The 25,424-nt window shown below is 36.2% G+C and overlaps 1 protein-coding gene across 1 annotated transcript in view; it reads right to left on the bottom strand.

The window, feature by feature from the left end:
• Positions 1–3,233: 3,233 nt before the first annotated feature.
• LOC122397070 (allatostatin-A receptor-like) overlaps positions 3,234–25,424 on the bottom strand; it is a 37,837-nt gene continuing 15,646 nt past the window's right edge. The window contains exon 6 of the mRNA XM_043395926.1: positions 3,234–4,062. The gene's annotated coding sequence lies outside the window, so the exon portion shown is untranslated. The remainder of the gene's footprint in view (positions 4,063–25,424) is intronic.

The following is a 25,424-nucleotide window of genomic DNA, read 5'->3' as shown; positions in this document are numbered from 1 at the left end:
AAGTAGAAATAGCGAATAATGGTCGGACGCGCCAGACAAATCGTATTCCATCGCACGCGTGATAAATTTTCGAATTCGATTATCTAGAAAAAAAACTTGATTCTACATTTTCCGATTCATTTCTCCGCGTGGAATCGGTCACTTCTCATTTTTACGATGATTGGAGGGCAGAGCTCGTAAGAAGAGAGCGGAAACGTTGTGTAATAAAATCGTCCATCGCTCGAAGATATCAACAAGAAACCAGTAATTACCTTTACACCGGAATTATCGGGGATAGAACAATATCCGATAATCCATTTACCCTCGACAAATAATCTCCCGGTCGATGGATATTCTTCTGATACACGTTCCAGTTAATCAACGTTCCGTCGCGTTAAAACGAAATTAAGAAGGTACCGAGGCTTTTCACGCACGTCCAACGTTATTGTTTATAACGGGCGCGGAAAATCTGTCGCGCTATCACGTTCACATTAATATTCAGTAGACCCCATGCATATTCAATCGTACATAATATTTTCCCGCTGCGACTGTGCAGGGCTAATCTGAGCAACTGCAATAACTTGGCTTAACTGTCTGGATAGCGATCGAAGCACCCCCTTCATGTCGCGAACAATGGATGAAAGCTCGGAAGCTGAAGATTAACTGACTAATGACGTTTTTTTGCGCACGAGTTGGCTTTATTAAGGTGATTATTGGAGCCTCGGACTTAATACCCATCATTACAGACGTGTATTACTCACGGGGGCCGTGTCTCTCTTTTCCAGAACATTAGCCTCCCCCCGCTCCCAAGAAATGATTTGATTCTCTTGCGTCGACCGGACCATTAGTCTTTTTCCCCCGAACGTCGTTGCACCGTTCAGCTGCTCGTCCACAGGGTTTCCGTCTGAATATTACTTTCGACTAACGATGCAGCACCCCGGGACACTGAGAAATGGGACTGCTATTCGTGCTCAACCGTCTAACGTTACGCCGGATACGATCCAGTGCCGGATAGGGTGGGGAGGATGGTCGAACCTTCCGCATTATGTAGAATCAACCCCCGGAACGGAAACTTTTGCCGAATCACGAGGAAAATGAATTCTGGTTGCAAATCGAGGATTGCTTAGAATAATCCGTTCCCCGGATATGCTGATTCTTCCAAAGCATACATTTCCCTTCCGGGGAGAACGACAGTTTCGTATTTCTAAGTGGCCGGGGACAGAAAAACAACGCAGTTTGCGGGATCTCTCTTCCAAACACGAATATCTATTGTAAGTTTATGAAACATTTATCCACCGCGTTTATCGCATCACTCTCAATTTTAATACACAATAATCCTATACAAAACAAACATCTCTGGACTAACAAGTGAATTAATAATATTCGTTGACTTTTGACGAAACTCAGAACACTCCAAGCAGATTTGTTCGAACGAATTATCTCTCAAAATTACAATTTCCTTTTATTTTGACAATTGAATTTTCCATACGTTATAAAAATGATAAAGAGATGTTTCTTTTGTAAATTTCGAGCTGCCATCTGCTCGTGGACGATTCGAAAAATTGTGAGCGTGTTCGTCGAAGCTTCCGCTGCGAAATAAGGTTGATTCAAGAGAGGGACGCGTTTGATAATTGACATAATAATGAGCAATTAAAATCAGCGGCGTGGCCCGTTTCAAGTAATCGACTCACCCGTCTAGCTGCAACAGTCAACGGTATCGTACAGCTCTTATGTGCTCTTTCAATGAACCTCCGTTAACGCTTCCCCGGTTTGACAGTATTCGCGGTTTTAAACTCCTTTCGATGCTAATTACGTAAAAGACGTTACCTTTAAAGTTTGTACTCTCTGTTATATCTTCAAATCGAAAATGTCAACTTTTGTCGTGCACTTTCTCACAATTTATCTGTATTTCCTGAGAGCCTCTTTAATTTTACGAGAACTAAAATCATATTTCAATCTCGATCAAATTCTCGATATCTTTTACCAATATTACGTCAACGAGCTTACTTTGCATACAAGTTCGCCAATCATCGATACGAAAAGCTTTCGGTAGCTTTATGCCAATATCAGAGAATAACATCTCGTGGAAAGGTTGATTTTAAATAAAAATGTCAGTGGAAGGAAATACATTCGACTGCATTCTTAAATTCAACAAGTGATTATGTCATTCAATACTATCTTCTACGTCCTGTCCTTATTCTTTCAATTCAACCCGAACGGATCGAACTCGAAAATGCAAAGATATAATTATTTTTCTGATGGAAAAAAATGTTTACGCTGAAATAGAATAAATTGCAATAAACGTTGGACGGAATGTTATTTTTCGACAAATATCGTACTTTGGATACGTAAAAAGATGCAGAAAGTTATTTCGGAGTATGGTCTGAAAGCTAATGGGACCGAGGATTTAGAATTTCAAATCCGATAATAAAAAGGAATCATACATAAATATTCGTACCCAATATGAAAAATGTATAATTTTACGAAAACAAACTTTAAATTTCACATACAGCACATCATCATTCATTGACTTTCAGTACTTCCCTTGCCAAGAATTTCTTGCAATACACGTCCCACCGCGAATAATAATTTACTGGCGAAACCTGCTTCCAACGGAATTGTAAGAAAAGTGTTAAACAGAAATCTTGGTGAAATATTAAGTTAAAACGACAATGTTATTCCGTAGACCGCGGTGAAATGGAACTGTCGTTCGCACTTAAAGAGTCCATTTCGCTGACTTTGCTCGTGGAACGATGATGTGTAATAAATGTACCTTTCTAGCTTTATTCCAGCAGCTCCTCCGTCAAAGAAACTTGATATGGAAATGTTTAAATTAAAAATCTTTTTCTTGGTAAAAAGAAACAGATATTTTCAGCCACAAAAGAGGCTCGAATATTACTTCGAACGTATTTTATCAAAGGAAAGCATTTAGATCGTAAAATCTACAACATTAAGAAAACACATTTTGTATTATTTACTGTTTATCGAAATAACAAATAACTTATTTCGTGCGTGAAATTAAACTGTTCTTTCTCGAAGAAATTAAACAATTATTTTTTATAACCTAGAAAGGACAAAAATAAGCACACTGATATTAATAATTTAATATGATTTGAAAAATTTAAGCATTATTATCTATAACGTAGAATGTAAGCAAATAATTATATGTGATTGATCATTTGATAAAGAGTGGTTGCTAAGAGCTTTCTTATAAAAACAAAATGATTCGATATTTCAGTCGTTCCTTGCTTTCGTTTCAAAACAAATTTCCCCACAGCCTGAATACGAATAACTGTAAAGGTGGAAATGGAAAAGCAATAATCACATTAGCGTCTTTATTGATACACGTACTTTACAGTTTGCATTCAGACAATTTTCCCAAGGAATCTCGAGTTTTCTTAAACTTTAGAACCTTATTCCTACGACGAATGCACTGGAAAACAAACTTTTACATCGTAAAAAGAAATTATTTTCACGGACCGGGCAGGGGCTCATCTGCCATAATCCGCGAATTTCCAGGCGTTCCTTCGAAATTACACGGCGGCGAACTTACAGTTTAAACATTAAGGTTGTCGATCGGCCGTAATAAGCTCTTTCGTTATTTTTTATTTTTTCTTTTACAGTCGTTGAACAAACAACAAGCTGTTGCTCGTTTCTATGTCTAGATTAGTAACCACACTTTAATCTATTTACTTACATTTTTATTATTCATTTATGTTTCGTTACCTTACAAGCGTTATGTACACGGATCTCTTCACGATGCAAGCGTAAGTCCTGCGCAGTTTATGGCTGTATAAAATCTCACCGTCGCGCGCGACCGAAAACGCTCCCTTCCGGTTCGATGAAAATCGAGCGATGCCAGGCTCGAGTTAATTGCCATTCGCGTTCGCTAATTAAAAAGATTCAACGCGCGTCACTGTTTGTCATAAATGTTTCGTTGAACGATTATTACACTTCGACGGTAGGAGCACGATCGAAATTCCACAATTCTCTCGTCCGACGTCGAAAATCGAAGATATCCATTTGTTTATAACAATTAGCCCGGCGTGTTTAACTGGACGTATTAGCCATCGAATTCTTAACCTGAAACAGTAAAAATATAAAAGCTAATGCACAGTGTGAAACAACAAACGACTAAATTTCTATAAACATTCTTATACGACACTCAACGGAATTCATGACATCATGTTAACTGTATTCCATTAAATAATTCTCGAGGGTGGTCTAATTTTAAAAAAAACAATCTAGTTTCGTCGATACGTCGATATGTCAATACGTCGATACGCGAAGATGGTAAAAGGCGATAAAAAGTTCAATTATTCGATTGCGATTTTACGCAATATACAATTTACCCGTATAACTCGATTACAGTTTTCATCGAAAAGAATTACACGGTTAAACGAATAAACACTGAAACGTTATTATATATTTTAGCCTTTTAAATGAGAGCCAGTGTCACAACAATTAAGAAAGACACCATTATGCACGACCTCCATGAAATGTTCTCTGTTATACGACAAAGTAAAAATTAATCTAGTGTACTGCTTTTATGTTTCCTCCGGGGATAAAAAGAGAATTGAAAACAATGCATACAATTCTTGCAATTCTACGCTCGGGAAAAGCACAAACGAAATAAAGAGCAAACAGCTTCAGTGGCTGTTGTGTGCAAAGGCTTTTTCAAATTTCAACATAAACGAACGTGACTGCAAATCGCGCAACAGGGAATAAAAGTAACACTAAACGAAATATCAATATTGAAAGCATTAATCGCCAGTTTGCAGATAATTTTACGATAAATAACTTATCAGATTCTCCAATTGGAACAAGAACAAAAATAATGATTAATGCGACTTGCAAACAATATTTAGTGGGACCAATGTGAACGACGATAAACCGTGGCATATCTATAATATATGAGATTAAATCCTCTCGCCCGACGATCTCATCCAGAATCGCTCTACCCGAATCTAACGTGAATCTCATTCATATCTATTCATATATGCTTATGCACGTTTCGTAACAATCCATATATAATCATTTTGTCCAGTATTAGGTGAGCAGAGAACACGAATTACAATCCACTGAGTGAAAACCACTACTGCAGACGGAACTTTAAACCTTACTATGTCTACATACGAAGTGATAAAAACGAGGAATATAATCACAGATCTCTGGCGATAATATTTGCGATAAAGAATTTTTTTTCTCGAATATACGTGGGATTTCAGGGTTACGTCTGTTCACCAAAAATGATTACAATTGACCCCCGCAACCAAAAATATTTTTTCCAGAACGATTTGAAATTTTTTCTTTCGCTGAAAAATTTAGGCCTCTGTCAAAATTTCTATAAAAATTAAAATTTTCTAAATTTTCTATAAAAATATTGTTTAGTACCTTTTTGTAGGTATCCATGAGCTCTAGTTCCACACTAAATTTCAATGAGATCCATTCACTATTGTAGGAGTTATGGACGTTTGAAGATTGGACCACTTGTATGGGGTTTTTGTCAGTTTTCTGGGTCAAGGAACAAATTTTCGAATACTCTTGGAATTTCTGCTTACTCTTCACTAAAATACGCGTTGTTTGCATTTTGAAAAATTAAAATCCTTCAATCCGTTCAAAAGTTATGACGTTTTGAACGTACACATGAATTTTCAGTAGAACGTATAAACGAATGGTCAGACATGAAATTTTCGGTAATGAATTTTTTACTCGAAACTGCGTAGGATTTCGAGGGTATGTCTATTCACCAAAAATACTTGTAATTGTCCCCCGCAACTGAAAATAATTTTTCCAGAACGATTTGTTAAAATTTTTTTTCGTCGAAAAATTTAGGCACCTTCTATTATAATTATTCGGATAATCGGAACAGTACTGTACCAGTTTCCTTGATTTCCCGATAAACCATATAGGGAATGGTTTCTCCCTTATTTCTAATGTTCACTTGAGAGTTTCTCTCTTGAGAGACTATATGAAGAATCTTTCTTTCACACCAGCAAGAAGAAGAGTCTTTGTATTAAAAGTTGCTTCGTTACTCGTGAGGTCGGATTCTGCATGTTCGTGTGAAAGAACCCTTATTCTCAATGCTGCGTCCACTAAAGAGTTTTACCCTTGATAGCAACTCTTGAAAGCAAATCTCTCGAGTCAACGCCTGACATTAACGTCAAAAGGCTCGATTAATGGACATTCGTGCAAAGTTTTATCAAACTTGTCGTCTACTAATTTCGAACATTTTATTATACAGTGTCATTACATTAGCAACATGAGCCAATGAAAATCTTATTGATAGAATTGCTACATGAATTTTACGAGACATCGGTCGATTTCCTCTTGTTTATTAAGTGGTTTTAAGTAGAAACATATAAATTTTCATCGTTCGAAAATAAGACAGTCTATTACGAACTATTATTGCTTCCAGTCGCTCTGAAATAATTCGAACGGGCCTGCCGCGACTAAAAATAACCGGCCCGTTGGATTTTAACGAGGGGGCGACGAGCGATTGAAATTTTTAAGCGGCCATCCCGCGCGGCGTATTACGAAAGTACATAGGCCGCAAGTGTCGGGCAAAAGTGGGCAGACTCGATGATGGGTACACAGATCGATGACGTGAAAGTGCAAGAAAGATAACCACCTAAGGGAGAGAGGCGAAAGAATCGAAAAGTGTGGTGGCGAGGATACGACGTCGACGGACGCGAAAAGAAAGGGAGAGTGTGTTTGTGTGCGTGTGGCACAGCCCTCTCTTACCCGTCGAGTGAAGTTTTCCGCCGGTTTCACGGCACGGCCTACTTTGGTAAGCCTCCTAACCCAGAACTATGACGGTGGAAACATCGCGAAATTTCGGTCGGATAACACAGAAACGTTCCCGCGTCTACGATGTAAATATTTTTCGATTAAGAGGTCCCGCCCGACTTGGAGGGAAAAACAAATCGATAGACTTCTTTCATCCATTTTAAAAATATCCTACTCTTTCGTGTAACGTCAGGGAAACGGGGTGAAATTCGAAAATATTGGCAATATTATAGTACTTTGAAATAAAAGCTAGTCTATAAATTCAAATTATTTTTCAGTGTACGTATATTTAAGAATCGCTATTGCCCCCCCCCCTCCTTCATTTTGAAAACGTTTTTTAAAAATATAATTATACGTAAATAATATAGAGTTCTCAATTTTTAAATTCTGATAGGCACAAATCGAATAAAATTATTTTTCTTCGAGTAAATGAGAAATATTTATTAAGGGGTACAAATGACACAAAAGTCTATGTACTGTTAGTAGTATGGCCCATTGATACTATAATTGGAGTTTTTTAATATTTAGTGACCTTTTAATTTCAAAATAATCGCGATTATTTTACATGTTTCCAAGATGGTGTAATTGCTTGATGCTTGACAGGGAATGGGTGCTTAATCGACCGCGTCGCGACTAAAAAAATAACCGCCAGAGCATATTTAACTGTTAAATTAGTTTTCATCAAACGCACGATAAACCGTTTGAGGTAACGGAGTCTGGAGATCCGTTTCGGAAACACGATCTCCTGTTGATACACGATGATGTTCGAGCAAATATTTCACTGGTAAATTCAGGGGTTGTAATTAAAGCGATCAAGTAGTTCGACCGTTATCTATACTTGCGCGACATATAAATAGGACAGAATTTAATACCGCTCTACATTGGAACGATAATTAGTTTTGAGCATCGTTTACAATAAGCAGCCTTAAAATAATCTCTGCAAATTGGCTCGAAATTCGATATTCGATCGAAAAAGTGCAATAAAATAAATACTTACGCTGGAAATATTTATAACTCGACTCGAATAGCAATCGTGGCTTTTGAAATATTTTTAATTTTCGCGTGCTCTTCTCGTTTGCATACGTGGGGCTTTAAGTGGCTCCCGTTTGTGCCATTGAAGCTAATTTTATTTTCCAATTTTGTATCCATTCGTACAAGTAGGTCTCGCCAATTAGTTTCCGAGATCGAAAAATAAATTTTCTTCGTCCCTCGACGTGAATTGTGACGAAGAAAAACGACGAGAAAATATATGAGGAAGAAAAGCAAATCCGTAATTTAAACAGAAAAAATTGAACCGATGGATCGAAGTAACTCTACCGAGAGCGACGACAGAAGCAAGGGAAACGTCTACTCTATTTTTAGGTAACACCAATAACTCGTTTCATGCTCAAGCTGTGTACAAGCTCTTTCCATTAAGCGTCACTCTGCTTTTTCCCCATTTTGCGTTAATTCCATGTGAATTCGTTTACTATTTCTACGCGCACGGCCGCCACGTTGCGTTTCCTTTCGACCGGTTCTGTTTACCTTAACTAAAGATGCTTTCATGGATGAAATCATACGACGATTACCAGGCAACTGTATGTAACTCGACACGAATCGATACTAAGGATAGTGTTACATTCGAGCAATCATTCCCGGTGCGTTTAAGTAACGCCATTCCCACGTTTTGTTCTACAAATATTCCTAAATTCAAAGACGTTGAAAACTATTTTCCTGAGACGGTTGAAAACAGTAGAATTTTGTGAAAACTGCATTTTAATATAATTGGCAATACGACGAGTTTCAATAAAAATATGAGCGATCAACGTTCATAAATTTAATGATGTTTTATGTAGAAATTATCTCTTACGTTAATGATAAATAAGTTGTCATATAATTTCTCGGTGAAGAATTCATGGAAACGAGTGTGAACTCTTTTATCCCATAAACCGCATCCACGAGTTAAATTCGTGTGATATATGACGCCGATGGAGGGTGACAGCAACATAGGTTGGCAGTGCTGATAATAGACAACCAGAAGATAAATGCTATGTCTACACAGGGTCGAAGGTGTACGTGAAAGCTTGCAACAATGCTAACTAATGACATCGGTTGTAATGCTCCGAATATGTGAGTTATTAGTCATATGGTCGTGTTTCGGAAACTTAACAGAATGTTGATAAATCTATGGTTTCCATACGTTCTACAAATTATGTAATCACATTTCGACACGTCTCTATTTACTATCATATCCACAGAAATAACATTCTCCTTGGTTAAAATGAGTATTCAATCATGTTTTTTTTACACTCTAATCACTATGCTTCCTACTTATTTTTTAACCATCCATCGAAATGAAAATATTAATACATCGTTGAAAAGTTTTTTGTGCAATTACTATTAAACTACATCTTGCATTTGTTTACATTTTCATTGTACATTCTGTTTATTTTCAGAATAGTTTTGATTCTCCTGAACCATTATTGGAAACAGAATAATTCTATAATTAAAGTTACAGTTTTAACAGATTATAAATCATAGTGCTGACGAAATAAAATACACAATATTTTCTGAGATACAAATAAAAATAGATAAAATTTAAATTTAATTTAAATTCCCACCTGTAACGTCAGTTCTACAAAAATTTCCATTAAACGAATAAATTATGGCACTTCAGAAAATATACGAACTCGAAAAATTACGGAATTATTTCTCTACGTTTTAATACACTTTCAATCGCGTCGAAACTTTTTCCTCCCCCGAAATCGTGACATAAATTTTACTGCGAGTAAATTACATCTAATTTGAGACTATGTATGTAGAACCATTTCAATTCCTTTCCACAGCAGCCCGCGTTCGTTCCATTTAGCGAAAACGATCTTTCTAGAATGCAAATGCACCTCCGACATTTCGAATCTCACGGTCTAAAATAATACAAAGACACAGCCATTGTGAAACACCGTAACCATAAACAACCCCGAGGCAAACTGTCCCACGAGTACTCGTTCTAATTCCTAATGCCAGGCGATCAACTCGAAAATGATTCTATAAGGTTCACGTAGGTATTTATCCTTTGAAATACTACCGAAACATTAATTGAAATATTATTCTTGCAAAAGCAATAATTTCGATCTGTTTATGTAAAATTTACTACTCTCTAAAGATTTATTTTTGCAACTATGACAAATAGTGAATACATTCTTCTTTTAATAATCAAAAGAAGAAAAATATTTACACGTCAATAAATAAACGCTTTTAAAAAAAGTTTCTTTCTATTTTATTATCGTGTAATTGATAGTGAATAGAAAAACAATTGTAAATTGCACGGCAAGTGGGTAATTAATTTTCTTAACAGTGCGTGCACATAAAGAGCGAACCGTATTAATTAAAGCCATAACTCAAGAGGTTAACGCGAACCAATTTGAGTTCCCGTTTAATTTAACCGCGTGTTTCTGCGCGTGAATACAATCATTACGTTCTAGTTGCGCACGAAATCGCTATCCACAGCGAGTCATACTAATCGTAAGGGATGGGAAGGAACGCCGCATTTTTGTTTTCCTAAGCAGACAGTAACTTTGTACTAAAAATCGAACCAACGCTGACATCGATGTAACCTGGAACGGGTACATCAGCAGAGAATGGTTAATTGAATTTCCGTTTGCGTCAATCTTTGTAGAATGCATCGACCTGATTAAGGTCTGCTCGCAAGAGAGTACAATCCAGTGACTCTTTTTGCAAAAAAATTCCGAATTGCAAAAAATTAACTACAGATAACTAATGTTTTATTAATATAGTACATTAATAAAACTACGAGAGCTTAAAGGCGGTGATTTGAAAAATAACTAATTGCCCAGTATCAAAGGGGCCATTAGTGTTTACAGTCCGCTTGAACTATTAATATGTTTTACATAAACGAGTTTTCGAACATCGACGAGCCCTCCGGATATATTGTATACGCAAATACCGCTTATGTTTACATATATTGCTAATAAACGATTTATCGGAATTAATATACCGAGCACAACATCGGGTGTCGCAATATTTTTGTGACGTTAAAATTTGGGAAATTACGTAAATGAATTTTATGTTTCTGTATTGATTCGTTATACTTAACACCATCAGACAGCAGACGCATTTCCTAATGTGAAAATCTCGCACGTTCGTCCTCTGATTTCTGGAACGCGTAGCACGTGTACCATTTGACGAAGGAATCTGATAAATCAAATCCAACGGGAACTCAATATCCGAAAGAATCCCGATTTCTGTATCTATCTGGAACAGTACCGTCAGTCATTTGTCGGTAAAAGTATTTCACGAAATACCTCGAACTAATCTTAGAACAGAAGGTTCTTTGAAGCAAAAAATTCGTTGAAAAGAAAATAGAATTCGGTTCATCGCGTGATGCCTAGATAATAAAAAAAATCCGGTATTTCGTTTAATTTGACATTCCACTTTACAACGTGGGAACTTCAATTACGTAACGCTTATACTCCACACGGTCCAATTAATGAAAGTACAAAAGAATGCTTTCAAAACGCGCGTTATCTCGTGTTTTCAAAATTAATTGATAAAAGCACTCGAACGTGGAACTATACGTGCACGATATTGTTGCAAATAAAATATATCTGTATTTTTATGTACCTTTTTTTAATCCTTTTGGACCTGATACATACACGTACAATAACGTTTTAGAGTCAATAATTTTTTATGTAGAAAGTATTATATTTTACGAAGTAAATTTACAATTTATCCAAACACTTGAAATCTATTCGGAATCATGAATCAAAGTGATTTGCATCAGAAACCTTGGAAAATAGTCGTTCCAACAGTAAATGTAAATACCCTTCCATATAATATATAACTTAATATTAATTAATATAGAGCGCTAATGGAGTGCATTTGCATCAGAATAATGCAATTACATCAAACAATTTACATTATTAAAGCGAACTTCCGAAACAATTCTTCTCGCGACTGAAACTATTAAGAACACTATCTACAGTAATTACGAAGAACGAAATCAGAAACAATTCTTCCAACTATCAGTCGTTAAATACTGTATCTCTCCAAATTTTTATTAAAAGTATCTATAAGTGTTATATTATCGATAGACATTATAAATATAACTTAATTTAAACTGGAAAACGCTTGAATAATTAAAAATACCTCCGCGTGTAAAAGTACAAAGCAAAGAGAACACCTTTGGCCAATTTACTTGCAGCATGGCGGTTTAATTAATTTCTTCTTGCGAATCCAGATCCCCGGTTGCCGCAAAATAAATACAAAATGCAACTAGACACGATATTGCGCGCAAAACGAAACTATTAATTACGCATTTCGACAGCCCCGTAATTAATTCGCGTTAAAATGGAAATATTTGCCAATTTCTAAGAAGCTAAGTTCTCGCGTAAACACGTACACATCCACGTATATTTAAAGAAGTTCGCCTGATCGTTGTTCCATTCTGGCGAATTATGCGCTCCGCGAAGCGTGCACACGAACCCTCCACAATTCCCCCCGATGAATTTATACGTATACATAAAACCGATGTAAGCAAAATATACTTGGAGTACAATCTTCCACGTGCTCGGCCCTGTTTTCACTTCACTCAAACTTTTATAAAAATGTATACGATCCCGTAAAACTGAATCCTGTTATGGCAAGTTTGAATTTCGTTTTGTTCTGTTCCTTTTGGAACGATGGACGAAACTGTACGTCTAATGAAATAAAAAGATAAGACTCTGTACATCCACCTTTTGGTAAATTTTGAAGTATCATTTAAACCTGTTTTACTAAAAAAAAAAACACAAAATGTGTGCTGCAAGCTATCGATTATATTCGTAAAGTTTGTTGGTTTCATTCGTTCGACGCGGTACATAATTCGATTGCATAATTCAGATTGCAATTTTTGCTGAACAAATAACGCGCCGAAACTCGTTTATATTTTACTCATTATTTGATATTTGTATTTCGATAAGAATGTTGCTCGTTTCTATTCAATGCGATTTGTACTCGAACTAGCTATGATCATCGTGCGTTGAATATTCATGAATGTAAAGTAATAAAGGAAATTAATGCAAAACAGTGCAATATTATACGTTGTAGGATACCTTTTCCCGCGCTGATTGCAAAAAAAATATCACACGGCTGTTTGTGTTTCTCGTTACGCGTTGCAGTTATTTTGAAAATATATGAAAGAGTGCTACTTTTTAGCCATTATAGTAACGAAACTGTAACTCTAGAATTAGAACTGCAATTCACCGAGTGTATCAGTCACGACGTCGGGTCGCATTTTTCGAGTAATGACGCATTCTTTGGGCGAAAGGTGATTCGACAATGACGATATTAAACGTGGATGTCCAGAGTTTTTTAGCAAAGGAATGCAATTGCTTTCAAGACGACGTCAAGAAGATTATAGATCATCGTGCCTGAAATTCTGCGTTGTCGCAGACACATAATAAATTTTTGATTTAATAATAATTATAATTTAACAGTTGCTTCAACAAGTTTCAGTCGTTTTAATGTAAAATGGGAAGGATGCAATTTACGATCACGGTAATATGCACTGAATATAATTATTAGCTAAATATCTGCGGTGCGGTTCCGGTTCTGCTTCAAAGAAAAGCGCCACGGAGTAGCTGACGTCATAATCCGTAAAAGCACTACGAAAATGAACGAGGCAAAAGACGACAAAGTAAAAAGGAAACACACTCGAACGACGACAGTCAAAGAGCCATGAGAGAAGTGTATTAATAGAAGCATCTCATAAATGCATAATGAAAATGAATAAACATTCCACGCGTCGTTTCATCCTTTTGAAAGAGAAATTAATATACACGCAAAAATATTCGTTGCGTACAAAATTATTTTCCATTTCAAGAAGAATCCGTGAATTGAAAATTACTAGCAAATATTAATTTTTAAGAAAAGCCACGTGAATACCTCCTTCTTCTGAAGCAATTTAAAGGAACCTTCACTCTTCGAATAATTAGTCTGTCGGGACATCGTAGCCAATTAGCTACGAGAAAGTATTATATTTATAGAAAGTATTTTAAAGTACCTTTTTTTAAATTAAAGTTACTGCAAGCTTACTACAGATAAGTTTCACTGTCAAGAAAATAAAATTTCTTCGTGATAGCGTTGACTTAACAGACCTATCAAATTAGTAAAAATAACATATATAATTAAAACAATTTCAGTCTAAAGCAGAAATCGGGAAAATACGGAGGAAAGTTAGTTTTGAGCCTAAGTGTGCAATGAAACATACGCGATATTACCGTCGGTTTGTTATTGCAGTTGCATTCGGCAAATGGTCCGCGGTCGTAGTAAAAATAAACCATAAAAGCTAAGACGTTTGTTTTAGAAGACTCGACTTTAGTATTTCCGTGGAATGCGTTTCCTACGGTTGGCCTAACCCCGACGATCATGATGTATTTCTTTTTACGACGGTTCGGTTAACAAAGGTCTACACGGATGCGGCGCAAAAATTAAACGATGCACGGAAGACACGTTCCGCGATTTCAGTGTATGCAAAAGGAACGAGGACAGAAACAGTATTTGAGCTCCGTCGAGAGTTTCGAGCGTTAAGGACCCTGTACACGTAATATCATTTTTTCTTCTTTTGCTCGCAACTTTTCCACGACACTTCGCGAAGTGCTTGTACGAAGTCGACAGAAGTAATAAGGATAAAATAAAAGTTTAATTTTTATCGCCCGGATAAAATAACATGTGCAACTTTTAGAATTTTATAGTTCGTTGTTTAGCTTTAAACTCTAATAAAATTTAAACAGTTTTATACATTTTTTAATTTACGTATGAATCTATGTTTGACATTGGTACTTTAAGCATTCGATGTAAAATAAGTCTAAGTACGTTTCCTTCTTAATTAATTTACTAGTAGGAATAGGTCAAGAAATGCTAGGGATTTCTTTAATTAAAACAGCACAATTCATACCTCTGCCAGACGTCGTTTAATGCACATTTTCAGTTCTTTCCTTGGAAGGAAATTTTTAAATATTTCAAAACCAAACGAAATGCACGTTCCCCAACTATTTGAACAGAAGACGTGTACAATTTTATGACTTTAATTTCAGAATTTAGAGACTGAATTCAATATTTTCATTATAAATCATGTGCATTGGTATAGCTACTCAGATTGACTGCGATAGAAATGAAAATTTATAATCAAACAGTTACCAAAAAAAATAAAATTGAATCCCACGTGAACGTAATTGAATTGTTTCGCGAACTGAATTTTACTTTGCAACAGCATTAATTAAATACACATTTCACGCAAGAACGTAGGAGGAGAACGTGACAATTTTCGCGGCACGAACAGCTGAAAAATGACATTGTTAGGACACAATTCGTTTTAAAGTTGAACGTTCGATTTCGCTGCATTTCCCCCCTTTACTTTATGAGTTCTCAATATCGATCAGTGACACATTTCACACTGCTGGATGCGGGTTTGATTAAAGTGCGTTGTCTGTTTAGCGATGTAATTTCGGCAAAAGCGTGAAACTCATAAAACTCGAATGACCAAATCGTATAGTTTTATCGGCAATTTAAAGAAGCAATAACAAAACGCAGACCCTCTTCCATTCTTCAACTTTCGCGGGGACTTCACGCCTTACGACCGCACCATCTATGACACATAAAGTGTGCTTGAGTAATAATGCAAAGTGGAACGAGTTCTGGCGTTAAACTTGCAGTACTTTCGATGTTTGTTACTAACAAATTACGCGAGCGAGAACATACTTCCTATTTTCGAGAGTCGAACTTATCTGTGAATTATCATGATGTTGAACGTTCACTTTATCGGTATTACGTGTTCTATACAGGAAATTGTAATAAAATTATCATGATCGTTCACTTCAACCTTGTTTCAGTTTATTCACTATAGGTCACGAGTAATGAAAAACTAATGAAATAAGAGAAAAGCGAAGAATAAATGGATTACGTTCACGAGTACCGAAGAAAATAGCTTATGTTTCAATATTCTGTCAAGAAGTTACTTTTACAACAAAACATTCTATTGCTATAATTGTAGGCCATAAGATCGTTGTCTTCCCCATAACTGAATCCCTATATGACGCAAGTTTCCTCAATTGGACGAAATGGAGTCATTCCCACCATTGTTTACGTTTCTTCGACACGAATGACGCGGAATAAAATTTTATTAACTGTTGATAATTAAAATTTTTATATTTCTCTACTTGCAGCGTTTCTAATTCAAGCTAACGTCTGAAACATGTATATTTAATACTAATGTTTCCTAACTCGTTAATGTCTAATTACAGAGTTATCTAATAAAGTTGATGTTCCATAAACTGACACAATAAAAACGCTTCATATTTTTTATATTCCCTGTTCAATTTTCTGCAAAGATTTTCATCCTTATAAAAACCATTTATTCGGATAGTTTTCATTCGAACAAACGTGTAAGTCGAAGCGTTAAATAAAGATGACTTGTTCGAGACTGACAATTATCCGTCGACGAACATGCCCTTTAATATTATCTTAACGAGATGGCTTTATAAGAAGACATTTTATTACGGCTGTAATTACTTCCAGGCAATAAGATCGTTATCTTCCCTGTAACTGAATCCCCATATGAAATAGTTTCCCCTGACTGGATGAAATTGAGTCATCACCCCCTCCCACTATTATTCATGTGTCTTCGATTGACGTCTCGACAAATCGAGCGACACGTTCGCTGATAAAAATGAAAATTTTTATATCCGCCATAGTATCTTCGTGAAAAATGCGGTCAATAATATAGCGAGGTTTCCTTGATTAAAACGAGTCCAATTGCGACCTCGTTCGGACTCTATGAAAGGAACGTGTTAGAATCGAGACGAATTTTAGAAAAATCGTTCCACGGAAAAGTATTGTAAATTAAAAGAAGTTAATACCACGAAAACTTTATAATACTAACCAAAGTATAAAAGCTACTTTCTCTGACACCGTTTAAAGAGAAAACAATGAACAGGAATTTATGTAAATGAATTCATGTAATTCACTTATTAAAAATATTTATTATAGATGTATTGGTCCCGTTTGTTGAGCAAAAGATTAGTTATGGTTTAAATTATCTAATGGAGCATTTTGAAACCGTGAATGATCCGTATATGCAATTGCAACATCGAAAGTATTCTGTAGGAGATTCAAAAATAATTGAATTGTCTTATTCACGTGGAAATATTTCGTGACTAGGCAGAGCATGTTGAACCGTTGGGTTATCGAACGGTAGACCAGACAGGTATTCAGCACCGGATGTGAAACTTTTATCCGCGCCGGAGGTGAACCACGCAATAACAACGTCGAAGCAATGAGAACATAAAGAACAAGGGTAGAGTCTGAATGTTTTGTTACCTGAAAAGTTATTTCGAGGAGTAGACGATAAATTCGGAGCACCGAAGAATGTAAACAGAGAGGCGAGCACGAAACTTCCTAGATTCTTTTATGATTTATGCGACTCCGTAACCTACGCGACAAGAGAAAAGAAAAGTGCATTCCCGGAAGCAAATGCAACGTGAATGCAATTCGCACGAGATCGGGCTCTGTATCTTCTACTGATAAAAATTACGTTGTCTTCGTCCATAAAATAATCGTTAATAACGGAATGGTAGATTTATTTATAATTCTCTACTTATTGAATTCAAAATATATATATATATCTCGTTGTTTAACTAGGAAAGCAGAACGACCGAATGTGTTGAGTTCAAACAAGCTACCAGTATTTGTACTCGTCCCAACACATCCTGAAATTCAGCATTCCTCAAAGTTTCGAAATTATTCAGCGAACGAAGCAACAGGGAACTGAGATACTTACAATTAGTCGTTTATTCGAGAGGGCAGAAACGGCACAGTTAGTCAAAACTCAACAATGGATAACGCAAAAAGTTGACATTTTGGGGTATCGGTGAAACGTGAAAACAAAAGTGAATTGAGAGACTCTGATAATGGCTGATGATAAAAAAATATCTGATTAAACAGAGAAAATAATTTTCTAATGGAAAGAAATTTTTGTTAAATTATGATATGTCCTGTAACTAAGAGTTAGGTGTGCCTTATAATATCGAGACTAGTGATTCATGCTTTAAAAATTATACGATATTCAAATAAATTTTATCACCAGCGAAGGAATGCTTATTCTGAATGGCCTTAAAATAGAACACGTAGTAAACAAGTTAATAAATCGACTTAATTTCCTTTGCCCTTGTTTAAACGCAGATCAAATAATCGCTCAGCGGGTAGCAAAAAATTCTTCGCTTTAAAAGAAATTTCACAATCTGTCTCTATTCGAGAGAAACCGGGGACTCAACGGATTAAGGAATCCTTTCGTTTCCTTACTTCATTTTCATCTTTATTAAATCTCGTTTGAAGAAATGAGGGAATCGGCTTGCAATTTAAGATTAAAATGATTGCAAGATAGTACATATTAAATCCTTACGGTTTTACATTGCCCTCCAAGTCTTTTAACTCTCGCGGAAACAAACCAAGTGAATATTCCCTAACTCGATAATGTAAATAAACGAGCGTAATTTAAAGCTAGAAAATTGTATCAGTATACTTGCAATTCTATTAAATCTGTACGGTTTTACGTAACCTCGCGAGTCTTTTGAACTTTCGAACAAAAAGAAACGTTTCAAAACTTGCTAAAGCAATAATCAAACCGTATTTATTCAAAGAAAATTGTGTCGATGTGTTTGCAGCGTTATTAATCAAAGTTGACGTTTGAAACATACTGCCCTTTAAGTTTTTTTTAGATTTCCTACGCGTTGAAATTGTGTCAGTGTAATTGTAGCGTTGTTAATTAGAGCTGACATTTAAAACGGAGAACTTACGCGATATCACGCCAAGTTAAATATACCAAAACGGAGAACGAGGGACATGGCAACGAACGAATCTTTTTCTTGGTGTCGCGTAGCTAAACCCGATCCCAAATCCGTACTGTTTTCCGCCTTCTGTGACAAATCCTCCCCAAGCAGCTAAAAATAACGGACAAACTTCTCGAACGATGGCGTGCAACGTGATACCACTACCAATTTTACTTCCCGTAAAATTCGAATGGAGTAATAATTCACAGACTTTATGGCATTCATTTTAATGCTTCAAAGGGAAATTAATGAAACGTACTTAGTTGCACTGGCAAACACGAAAGCTTCGAAAAAATGTATAACATGTACCGCAGTCTTTGAAAAATCAAACAGCAAGAAAATAACGAGATTCAATAAATATAAAAATAATTTTAACCTTTCAAAATATATGCCAATACCGTGTTACAATTTATTTTCGATTGTTTCAAGAAATCTTTTGAACAATTTGCAAATAGCAACGATAAAAATGCATTATAATTAAACAATTTTCGAACACAGTATTACGCGAGCGTAGCAGTTCATAAATAGGGAAATCGAGTTGGAGCCATCATCATGGAAATAACTCGGGAGAAATTAAAGTGGCGAGGATTTCGTGTCGCTGCTCGAGGCGTCTATTTATTTCCTCTTCCTTTTCCACCATTTTTTTCTGTTTTAGCTTGATCTTCCCTCGACGACTTCGATAGATGTTTCACTCGAGGAAAGAAGATCAAAGAATAATGACTGCGTCCTGCTCCGGCGAAATGCTTGCAAGCAGTCGCTAAAACCACCGAAATGCAAATAATTCGGGCAATATCAGCGATTAACCGAGAGTTCGCGGAATTGCTAGCGACGAGGAGCACTTAAAAGCGGAAACAAAGTCGAACACATTCAGTCAGCTTTTTATTAACTGATAAATATATGAAAAATTATGAATTTTAACGTAAAATTGTACTTCGATTAAAATTCGAAAAAAAATGGTGGAAATTTAATTTCACTGCAAGCAGCTAGAAACTTTTTCGATTCTCAAAATTTTGGAAAATCGTTCGTCAGATGTTTAAATACTGCCCGAAGGCTACAACACGGGATTTCAGGAAAATCCGAAATGTGACTCCTATAAGCGTCCAATTTCGTACGAAATGACCGGCGGGCGAACGAAAATGTCGACGATATAATTTGCTCCGCAAAACCATTAACATTTAATACGTCTATCACTCGGTTAAATTCGAGTATCATCACGTTTCAATAGAAATTATCTTTTTAAAACTTAATAACGAATAATGTATGATTAATCGCGATTAATGGCAGAAACTCGTAGAAATTCGTGCATAATTTACGGTGATTATATTTAAGCGATGTTATGGAATCGCAAAGTGGACGGTTAAATGAATGTTCGCTCGAGAACGTTGTCGAAGCAACGCTGTAACGAACTGCAAGGGACGAAAAAACTTCCTCTGAACGAAAAGGTCCGCAACAACAAACAGATAAGGCGCGAATCGTTGCATTCTTTTTCTCTCGTGATCTTTTCGTAAAAAGTCCAAGTTCCCAGCAAACAGTACTTCTAAAATTAGCACCATTCTACCTCCGGTTTCATCCCTCTTCACCAGGGCTTATTATCTCCTACCCGTGGACTCAAAAGCAGTATTGCAGAGGTTGACCTGGTATCCCGCAATGTTCCCTCCAACATCTATAAGGACTGATACTCCTGCTTTCGCATTCTGCTCATCGTACACGATCAATCACAAAGATTTGATAAGTTCCGATAAAGGAATGGGAATACTCGCTATCCCAGTGGTATTTCATTTTTTTACATGCCTTTTGGACTCGGGGTAATATATATGGGATAGAGTGGTATCAGGGGGTTGAAAGAGATCGATTTAGGTACCGGAAATAAAAAAAAAAGGAAAATTACGTATTCATAGTATGGAGGTGTGTTCGATAAATCGTTTCAAGGTGGCACTTCCCGTATCAGCGTTTTTATATCGCGGACATTTCGGAGCGACGCGCAATAAGAGGTTTAAGTTTTTATCGTGAAAAAATTAATCCGCGAATTAACGCGAAACGTCGAAATAAGTGACAGAGACGAATGCGCCAGAATAATTTCCAACGGGTCGCTTTAATACCATTTTATAATCCTGGATGATAATTTAAACGAAACAATATTTTTGTGAATATATATAAGGGAGCTGGTTATTTAAATTTTCAAAATAGAAAGTATCAATCAAAGTTGACAAGCACATAGAATTTATACTCTTGCTATGAATATTATCCATTATTCATGTTTCAAAGGCTGGTAATATTAAATAGTGCAAATTTATTCAAATAAAAACAATGACACCTACGTTAATGAAACACTGAAACATAGTGTGTTTATCAAAATCAATAAAGTCGATGCTGGTATTCGCGTTTTTCAACTTTCGCTATGCTTCACGTTTTTTTGAGTTTCTTTTTGTACGAGATATAATACATGGTACAGAAATTCCGCACTGATGCACTTAGTATTTCATTTCATTACTCCGCAAGGTACGCCAGCATATTGGTGTTAAAATCTCATCAGTGTCTCGTCTACCTATTATCCTCTTCAGCGCACACTCAACTACTAGATTAATCGTCTCCCTATGAATTTATGGAAAAAAACGCGGGGATGTTCAGTCTCAAAAACCGTTCATACATCCAAATAAATAAATACCAAAATCAACGTTCGAGTCGGGCTCGAAAAAAAGTAAATTTCCTCGAAATCGGAAACATTTTATTTTCCTGCCCATGGATATATTTATTTGTATAAAAAAAAAAAATATGAAATAACGAAAACCTTGAGTAAACAAAAATTATTTCGTGAATTGAATATAAACCAGAGCATAACAAAAAGTAGACGTGCAATTATTACATTTTAACAGAATCCTCGGATTTAATACAATTTAATCGTAGAATCTTAATATTAGATCGTGGGAATTCACAATTTTTCATCTGCTTCCTCGACAAAGTGAAGATATCCGATCTTTTCCACTGTGGAGTTATACGAGAGATGATATGTCAATTTTCCTACGGAAGAAAATCGAAGGGAGCACGAGGTCCCAGAGCAATTTTCAGATTCGATCTCTAATCGTGGCGATATGTGTGCTCGTACACACTATTTGCGAAACTTCAAACGAAAAGAATTTCTATCGCAGAGGTACACTTTATCTTCGCACGCGTAAATCGTCTGAATGGTCGTTACAACCGATACGGAAATGAAGAATTTGGAAAAAAATTTAAATTTTGCATGGAGATTACTGGTTGAAAGACCTGGATTCTATGAGAAACTTTCAAACGAGTATTTTAAAACAATCTCTATACAGTTTACGCACTTTTATCGTAATCTGATTTCAAGTGTCTGTTCTCATCCTGATTTATGACACGGCCTGGTTCTTTTTACCACTTTAGTAAACGCGATCCGATTTCCAGCCATTTCCATTTTTCGTGCCAAGAATTTTTTACTTCGCTACGTGGAAGCTGATGCAAACATTTGGACATTTTTATTCAACCCTTAACTACGATCGTTAAACTTTTAGTGCTAAAACATAGTCGTGCGGTTCTAAAAATCTCCCTGAAAAAAGGGTTATGAAACGTACGAAACAATTCCATAATTTTTCTGGTGCTCGATTTTAAACATATATATTATTGAATTAATAATTAAACTTTTAGATTCGATATTGGAATAAATTTTTCAATTTACGTTCAACGTCTGTTTTAAGGTGAAATATAGTTTATATAATATAGTTACGACATTGCGTCACATATTTATAAATTATATTACCTTATGGGTTGTAAAGCTACCTGTTACGCGGCCCACATATTACATCAAACTCCGCAAAATTCGATTTCGTTGCGTAACACATCAACTGTCATACCTTCGAACGTGATAGCCGACCACATGCTTAACATCGTGGCAACGTTGAAAGCACATACGATAAATGACGTTAGTTACTAATTCCAACTATTTATCAACGCGGTTTAATTTGGGCGGCGATCCGAACAAGGCAGACCCTCCTCTACATATGTACGTATATATTTCGCGGTTATTTACGGGCTATTTACTACAATATTGAAATAATTTACTGTACGATAGAAGCAAAACAGTCTCCAATCAAGCACGCGATTTATCGCAGGATATGTACAGCGTATGGTGTACGAGCACATTTGAAAATTACGGACGCTAACACGGTCATTTGAACCTAGGTGACCGCCATATATGAAAATCAAAAGCGGACTGAAATTTAGGGGAGACACTGAAAAATATCGCTCGTCGAAGTTAAATGATTTTGAGAAAGGCGAGGGAAATATTAGAGATTGTCCCAAATATTAATTTCTCTTTTACCGCCGATATTTATCAACGAAATTTCATACAAAAATACGATATTTCGTGTAGGTGGTGCACGTTGCTCAAGATTAATAATGCACGTTTCAGAAACTTGTCATTAAAAAAACTTCCGTTTAAAGTAATAGCTTTTTTCCACGAAGTTGAAAATCCAAGCCGCCGTGTACGGTCTAATGAAAAAAGTTTCGAAGCCTTTGATTCGGGGAAACGGCATTAGCATCGACAACGCGGACGCGACACATACGAGAGACGTACGCCAATTTCATCCCCCTATCTCCGCCCTTTAGGAATCCATACTTATTAAAATCGTGACCAGATATCCGAACTGCAAATCCGACGGTAATAAATCGGTCGGGAATCCGAATCAAACTGAAATCCGACTCAGCTTATCTGGCAAGAAACTCTGATCGTCTAGTGCTAAGTTATTTATCGATATAATCAAGAATATTATATTCGAACCTATTATATTGCATCTTGCATCTTTCGCGAACAGCTAACTGAATTTATATAGAAAAGATTTTCTTCCAGAACTGATGAATAAATATTATTCTTTGAATATATTTGGACAGCAGTTAAATTGAAGTTGTAACAATGAAAAAATGCTGTTTTCTTTGGAAGGAGGAAGAATCCCAGACGAAGTAATTTTCAAAACATTTGCAATGAAAGTTCCTGGCAATTGTCTACGAAACAAGCTTACTTTCTTGCACAGACATTCCGTGTAATAAGTTCAAATTGCAACCATCTACGTAAATGAGACTAGATGGTAGGTACACACGGTGTTTCAGGAATCGTAGTACAACCAGAAGGGTTCGTGTAAAAACAAGTCGAAGGTATATTGTACAGTAAAATGTATTGTACAATTTGTCGTGGATAATGATTTGAGCAAACTACTAAAAATTATCATAAAAAGTAACTGTGTTCACTCGAATTTAATATTCAATTTTTCAATCGAATCCTTGATTGTTCAAACCGAAATAATATTTATTCTCGGCGAGTAAAAATAAAAATTGGTCCTGAGATTCGGTATGTTTAACTTTCCCGAAATTCCAAAGGATTTCCAAATACTGGATCGATCGATGTTTTAGTCGATATAATCAGAAACTCGCGAGCATCAAGAAGCTTTCGTTTCGCCTGGCGAGGATTCGTGCAATACAGAAATGTTTCCCCTGCAGGGGATATAAACTCAAACGACTTCCATTCCCGTTTTTTTTTACTCGCTGTCCAGTGCCTTCGGTCACGGTCTTCATTCTTACTGCCACTACGCAACATAACTTACATTGTGGAAGCTCGAACGTCGGGAGACCGTGAATAGCTACGGAGATAAGTCACGAGCGCGCACATCGGAGTAAACTGCTCCCAGAGGTTTCGCGGGATAAGAGAAGAACGAATACGAATGTCGTACGGCCGGACGAAAATTGAAAACGAAGAAAGGTGACAAAGGAGTTAATATCTCTTTACTATATCCGAGAAACGGAGAAACGGTGTTAAAAACAGATCTGCCTTTTTGTACGACGAATCGCGTTACAGATCCGACCCTAAGCGACTCTAAGTGTTTTCTCCCTTCTTAAAAACAAAACTGTTGTAATGGAACCCCGATTCATTCAATAATCGAGATTTTAGCCTGCTGATTTTTTGCTTTTTAAATCTAGGAAGCCAAGAAGACGCTAATAAAATAAATTGGACGCCAACAAGTGGTATTAAAATTAAAAACAAAATTGAAACAGCTACTCCTTGCACAAAATGTCCATATAAAAATTTTCTCGCGAGAATACAAGGAAAGTATATTTATATTTATTTGGTATACGAACGTGCTCGATGATTATTTTGCAATTTAGCTACAAAAGTGCATGTAATCGTTTACTATCGAAATCTGATATAAACTTACGCGATGAAAATATTTATTTGCATAAAAAACATACTTTGGACGAGACATTAATATTCTGAACGCGCTATGGGGGGGGTTATATAGGCCAGCATCGCGTGTTTGAACAAAAAACACGTTTGACGGTTTGTACCCCGAGGGTGTCACTTTCCACGTCATTTGACAGCGATACAAATACCTCGTTAAATTCCTTCCACCGTGTGTAATTTTCCGCGTATAACAATTCCAGTGTTCAAAGTAATAAATTTACACTGGATTCGAATAAAGGAAATATCCTCCCCCCAACTGTTCGTGTTTATGTACCGTAAGCAACCCTTCCTCGAATTTCTCTTCGAAAATTGTAGGAAGAATTTATGATCAGACTATTCAGTAATATTTCTAATAAAGAAACAAAAGGAAAAAATTTGTACTACTGCAGGTAAATACAGCTACATGTTTGGAAAGATGAATTCACGAAAATTATTTAATACATTCGATACAACTACTTGTTATAAAATGAAATAGCAACGTGAAAATAAAAATAACAAAATTCCAATTTCCTGCACTGAACTGTAAATCCTGACGCGGAACGCAAATTCTG

The sequence above is a fragment of the Colletes gigas genome, unplaced genomic scaffold (assembly GCF_013123115.1).
Source record: "Colletes gigas isolate AHSC1104 unplaced genomic scaffold, ASM1312311v1 Colletes_gigas_Sc00008, whole genome shotgun sequence".
NCBI lineage: Eukaryota > Metazoa > Arthropoda > Insecta > Hymenoptera > Colletidae > Colletes > Colletes gigas.
Note: the sequence above shows the minus strand (reverse complement) of the source record. Positions and strands in the feature narration are given on the sequence as shown.